Genomic DNA, 6,496 nt, shown 5'->3' with positions numbered 1-6,496 from the left:
TGTTAAATATAGAGTTCCACGCTTGGGCCCATGTGCTGCCTGGGAAGGGAGGAATTTGGCTTTTATTCAAAAACTTGCATAACCAGAGCAAGTGATTCAGACCTGGTATTTGACGTGGGCTCGTTTTCCTTTCTTTGGCTGGCGTGGGGGTGGGGGGTGCAGTGCGGCTCAGGAGCTAGAAACAAAGAAGATATTTTTTAGAAACAATATGTGCAAGTGACAAGTGAGAACGACCTTTGTGGAGGACAAATGGAGCTGGTTCTAGATGCAGATACAGGTTCCCCTCCCTAGGAATTCCTGGTCCCTCTGGCCTGCAGCGGGGTGCAGGGCGTGAGTTTCCATTCTTCTTACCCTCCAGAGAGCGGATTCGTGTCCTGTGCCGCCTGCTGATTCCAGACTCTCCTGCATTCCCGTGCACCCTGCCGGTACGGCGCGTGCTATGCTTCCCGCTCACCGAGGAGTTTGTGACCTACTAGCACGGCGCTGATCTAGGCAGGAAACTGGCCTCATTCTCATGCGTCCCCAGCGCATCAGGGACCGATCACTTGGAGAAGTGCCCTGCTGCCGGTCGATTCTGGGCAGCCCCACGAAGCTGGTGCTTGGGGAACACTGCCGATGTGTTTTTCATGTGGGAAAAGTGTGAGCTCCCCTCCCCACCTGGGAGCAGGTGTCTTGCTGTCCTGGGCACTTTGTCCTGACTTTTTCTGTAGCTTGTTACTTCACATATGTCACTACCAACTTCATCAGGGGCCAGGGCTTGTCCCCAGGGCTAAGGTACAATGCCTGACCCCTTCTGCTCCCCTCCACACCCCTCCCCTGTCACTGGAAGCTCAGCGTCGGAGGGGGTCAGAAGCTACGACTGCAGGAAGGATTTGGGGTGGGACTCGTGGCTTGAGAAGCGGCCCTCTTTCCCTGCAGGAGAACCGACCAGGGGCTGGAAAAAATCGGAAGAGAGCAGCTGGGTGTAAACAGTGCCATTGCGCAGCAATGCCTTCCAGCCACTGAGCTCAGACCTTCCCGGGCGCAGGCCGCAACAGAGGGAGAAGGAGAGCAGGCCTGAGACGTGTGGCTTTAAAACTAGTCTGCAACACAACCTCCCACTGGCAGGAGCCAGCTGAGCCTGACTGAGTGGGCTGCAGCCTCTTCAAGCGAGCAGGGCATGGCCGGTGGTCGCTCACACCTGCCGAGTGCCCCACCACAGCGCCGGCTCCTGCCTCCTTGAGGGTCTGCCTTTGTGCCTCAGCGGCTACAGCCAGGTGAGCCCAGGGCAGCTCCACCCTCATTCAGACACCAGCACATCCAGCCTCCCCTTTACTCACACAACGGGAAATGTGAGCCCAGCGGGAAGAACGGACCCTCCCTCAGCCACGCTGAGGCCGTGCTCGTCTGGGGGTTAACTGCTGGCAGGCTGCCCGTCCCCTCTGTCGCTGCACCAGCAGTGTCCCGTCTGAAGCCCAGCGGACGTGGCTGCTGTGGGCACCACAGCCCTACCTTTCCTCACCCCAGAGATGGGTGCCGGTGTCTGTGGGGTTGTGACCGTCCTCAGGCCAACTCCCGCCACTGTCCCCGTGGCAGGGTGGAGCGGGAGGTGCTGCCATGGCCCTTCTGGCTCTTTGTGGTGCCGTGTACACCCATTGTGCTGCCTTGCCCCTGTCCGGGGAGCCCAGCGGTGTGTGGGGCTGCAGGGGAAAAACTGAACCCGGACAAAGTCATCAGGTTGTCCTACAGTCTCATTCCTTGTCCTGTGTTCAGGGGGTGGGCCTGATCCTCGCGTATGTGGCTCCAGCGCTCAGCCCTGGGCCAAATGCTCCCGTTCTGCCAGGGCAGGGCTCTGCACCTGCTTGGCACTGGCTTGGCATGTAACAGTGGGACCACTATGGTTTTTCTCTAGCCATATTGAGAGGCCTAGAGCAGCACCACTGACAAGATCTTTGCTGTTCATCAGGTCCAGGAAAAGCTCATAGAACAGAACTTGGATCTGCACACTGTCTTTATAGACCTGACCAAGGCGTTTGACACCGTCAACAGAGAAGCCCTGTGGATTATCTTCTCAAAACTTGGCTGCCCAAGAAGGTTCGTTCACCTCATACGCCTGTTCCACAATGACATGACTGGCTTTGGTCTTTCAAAGGGCGAGTCCTCAGATCCATTTGAGATATCCAATGGTGTGAAGCAAGGGTGCATGCTGGTCCCAGTGTTATTCAACCTCTTTTTCATGTGTGTCCTCAGCCACGCAGTTAGGGACCTGGACCATGGGGGTCTACATAAAATATAGACTTGACGGGTCACTTTTCAAGCTTCGTCATCTAAAGCCAAGACACTTGACAGGCTCCTCCTTGCAGCCCGTTTTGCTGATGACTGTGCACTTATGGCACACAAGGAATCTGATCTCCAGCTCGTCGTCAACAAGTTTGCTGATGCCACTTGCCTCTTTGGCTTGCCCATCAGCCTAGGAAAGACCGAGGTTCTGTTTCAGCCTCCTTGAGGATCTGCTGCTCTCCCCACTTCAACCTTTATTGAAGGAACAGAGTTAAAAACAGTAGAGGAGCTCAAGTACCTTGGCAGTGTGATGGCCAATGACGGCTCCCTTGACAAAGAAATCAATGCCAGAATCTGCCAGGCCAGCCGGGCACTAGGACGTCTGAGAGTGCAAGTATTGAATCAGCACAATGTCCGACAGTCCACTAAACTGAAAGTGTACAAGGCTGTAGTCCTGACCAGTCTCCTGTAGGGCTGTGAAATCTGGACCTTGTACAGAAAACATATAAAACTGCTGGAGCGCTTCCACACACTCAGCCTGATGTCAATATGGCACGTGCAATGGCAGGACAGAGTTACGAACCTGGAAGTCCTGGACAGAGCAGGAACCATGAGCATCGAAGCCGTGATTCTGAAAGCCCAGCTTCGCTGGACAGGGCACATCATACAAATGGAGGAGTCAAGAATCCCTAAGCAACTCCTCTATGGTGAACTCTCCCAGGGCAAAAGGAATCCGGGTGGGCCTCACAAGAGGTATAAAGACTGTGTGAAGGCCAACATTGCTCATGCTTATCTAAAACCAGATCAGCTAGAGCAGCATGCAAAAGACCGAACAGGCTGGCGTGCTCTCGTACAAGATACGTACGGCAACTTTGAAGAGCAGCAACACGTACACCTCACTGATGCTCGTGAGAGGAAGAAAGCAACAGCAGCAGCCGCACCAACAGAGCCAGGACAGTTCCCTTGCCCCACTGTGAACGCCCAGGCTGTTCACAGCTTGGACTCCTCAGTCACGTGCTAGTCCACAACCGATGAGCCTGTGCAAGCTCAAGACGTCATCGTCGGACACGAGGGACTACCTACTACTATTGAGAGGCCTAGAGCTCTTCTGCAGCCAGAATAAAGAGCAGCACCAGTAACTGTGAAGCTCCAGGTCACATACTCACATTCCACCTATACGTCAGTGCAGCAGGGTCATGCAAAGCTCTGAAGACCACATCCTAACACCACCCAGCATCTCCAGATAAACAGATCTCAAGATGGGTAAAGCAAGCCATGACTTCCCGATAGCTGAGGGTGTGGAATCACCATTCTGTGACGATAGACTTCATCTCTCTAATGTTTTCTGTATAATCTCTGTGTGGTGTGTAATTGCTCCTGTCTGCCGTATGATTAATTTTGCTAGGTGTAAATCAGTTAAGGTGGCGGCTTATGATTGGTTAGGTAATTCTGTTACAATGGCTTACAATTGGTTAGTAAAATTATACTAAAATAATTGATCAAGGTCCATCTAAGCAGGACTCAAGTTTCGCTACTTAAACTGGGGTCCAAGAAGGAAAAAGCAGAAGGGGAAGAAAGATGGAAGGAAGGAAGAAGGAAAAATCCTGAGAGGACTTACACCATCCCAAGACTCCCCCCGCAAAGACCAGCACTGCCCGACCCTCAGCTGCAGCAGCCAGCGTCCAGAGAGTGACTTTGTCCCAGCGGGGGAAGGCTGCTGCCCTATCGGGATCGGTGAGCACGACACAGTGTGCTTAGCGTGTGTGCTGCTTCTTGGTAACTGTAAATACCTAGCAACTAAGAATATTCCTGTGTGCGGCTTTTTCAGTGGCACAGACCCTGCAGAGCCCCAGGGAATTGCACCCTGAGCCCCAGGAACTGGGCAAGGGCAGGAGTTTAAATTTACAGGGTCTTGCCTTGAGCCCTAGGGATTGGGTAAAGGTGTGTTTGTCCCTGAGTGTGGAAGGGAGAAAGAAGTTTGTGCGGGTAACAGACAGAGGTGTGGGTGCCTCTCTGAGTTGCCAGGCCCTGTTGGTTCCATGCTGGTCAGGGATCGTCTGCAGGGTTGGAGCTGACAGCTGGAAGGGAATGAAGGTTATTTCAGTGCCCTTGGGCTGCAGCAGGACCCTTTGGTATTCTGCGACTGCCCATGGGGAGGGGATCCTTTCCATTCACAGGGGAGAGAATCCCACGTGCTCCCCACACACCGATGGGTTCTCCGTTGTCAGGAGAGGCCGGCCCTGGCCTATGGGAAGCACACGGGCACCAGGATACCGGGGGGCCCTGCTGCTGACGTGGTGACAGTAAATGCCTGCTCAGGGGTATGGCTCAGAGGTTTGCACCTTCCACCTAGTCTGACCTCCTGTGTGCCCGGGCAAGAGACCTGCCTCCTACAATCCCTAGTGCAAAGCCAGGAGAGAGCACTTTTCTTCCCTGACCTCGCATGCCCCTTCCAGGAGTGGAGCTGGAGGAAAACAGCCGGGAGCCAGCTGCTGTCAGCGGGGGGAGGTACATTCTGTTGCCGGCTGCCCGGCCTTTGCTGTTCTTCCACCTGACACAAGAATGTGCTGCATCCGGCGCTTTTGTAGTCTGGTGTCTGGTGAATAAACAGCACTTGTTCTCCTTAGGGGACCCCTTCCTGAGCTGTGCAAGGCAGTGGCTTTGCTGGTGTCTTGAGCCCCCCTCAAAGCCCTGGCAGCCTGCTGTCCTGGCTCTGGCCCTCCCGGCTCCAGCAGGAGCCTTCTCCTCCAGCTGGTTGAGAATTTTCTGATAAACTCTTTTCCCAGGACCAGACCCCGGGGCTGCCAGTGACCAGCTGTGCCCCAGGCACTACAAAGCCCAGGAGACTGAGCTCTGCAGGAAATCCCACCCCCAGCAGACCCCGCTGAGCTCCGACGGCCTGGGCTCGCTATTTCATCACGCAGAGAGTCCGGGACGCTACCTGCGCACACCTGGTGGTATGCGGCTGGCGGTTACACCAGGCTTTGGCTCTGAGCCTGGGCGTGAGCTGCTGATTCCGCTCTCTGGCTAGGCTCCTGACTCCGGTTCCGAGCTTTCACTTGACCTATGGTGTCTGGCTCTGACCCCTGGCTTGAGTCCTAGTTCAGTGGTGGGCAGCCTGTGGCCCATGGGCTGCATGCAGCTCACTGGGGTTCTGCCTGCGCACCCACCCTTTGCCTGTTTCCCCCAAGCCTCGCGTGCACGAGGGCACTGTGGCCCTTTCCCTTCTTCCCGGCCCTTTTGGAGCCCCATCAATCACTGATTCCCCAGGTTCCAGCCTGGGGAGGAGCAGGCACAGAGCGATTCACAGCGCTCCAAGGAGCTGGGTGGGAGGGGGCGGAGCAGGTAAGGGCAGGGCGCTGGTTCCCGGTGTGCGAGGGGTGCAGGATGCAGGTGGAACCCCGGGGGCTGCAGGTTGCCCACCACTGAGGTATTGTAAAGCAAGCCAGAGTGTTTCTTTATATTATCATCATCTGAGGCTGATGACGGCCCTACTAACGTTTTGACCGAAGCACTCCTGCTTGTTCTGCAGTGTTCAATGGTGACGTGCACACTCGTGTCTTTAATCCGTTTTTGGGGTTGTGGGTAGTGCCCATGCCCGATTCCAGTCGTGTGGTCCATTGAGCTGACAGAGGCCACTCATGCAACCCACTCACTAGCCGGGGTTGCTCCGCTCCACTCCGCTCCGCTCCACTCACGGGCATGTGAGAGAAGCTGATGCTGGCTTCGCGACCCATTGTATACAGCCAGGCACTAAGGTACAACCGCGTTAGCGCCAATCCTTCACGCAGAGACAAACACCTGTAAGACCTTTACCAAGCTTTCCTGAAACTACGATACCCCCCTGAGGGAGAGAGGAAACAGACTGACGGAACCAGACCCATACCCAGAAGCCACCTGCTACAAGACATCAGAATGTAAGAATGGCCACTACTGGGTCAGATGAAAAGTCCATCTAGCCCAGCATCCCATCTGCCAACAGCGGCTAGTGCCAGGTGCCCCAGAGAGGGTGGACCAAAGACAATGATCAAGCAACTCATCTCCTGCTATCCATCTCCAGCCTCTGACAAACAAAAGGCCAGGGACACCATTCCTACCCCCTGGCTAATAGCCTTTTGTGGACCGAACCTCCATGAATGTATCTACTCTTCTTTGAACTCTCGCATAGTCCTAGCCCTCACAGCCTCCTCTGGCAAGGAGTCCTCCAGGTTGATTGTGCGCTGTGAAGAACTTTCTT

The sequence above is a fragment of the Carettochelys insculpta genome, chromosome 13, assembly GCF_033958435.1.
Source record: "Carettochelys insculpta isolate YL-2023 chromosome 13, ASM3395843v1, whole genome shotgun sequence".
In the NCBI taxonomy this organism is placed as follows: Eukaryota; Metazoa; Chordata; order Testudines; family Carettochelyidae; genus Carettochelys; species Carettochelys insculpta.
This window is presented reverse-complemented; position numbering follows the sequence as displayed.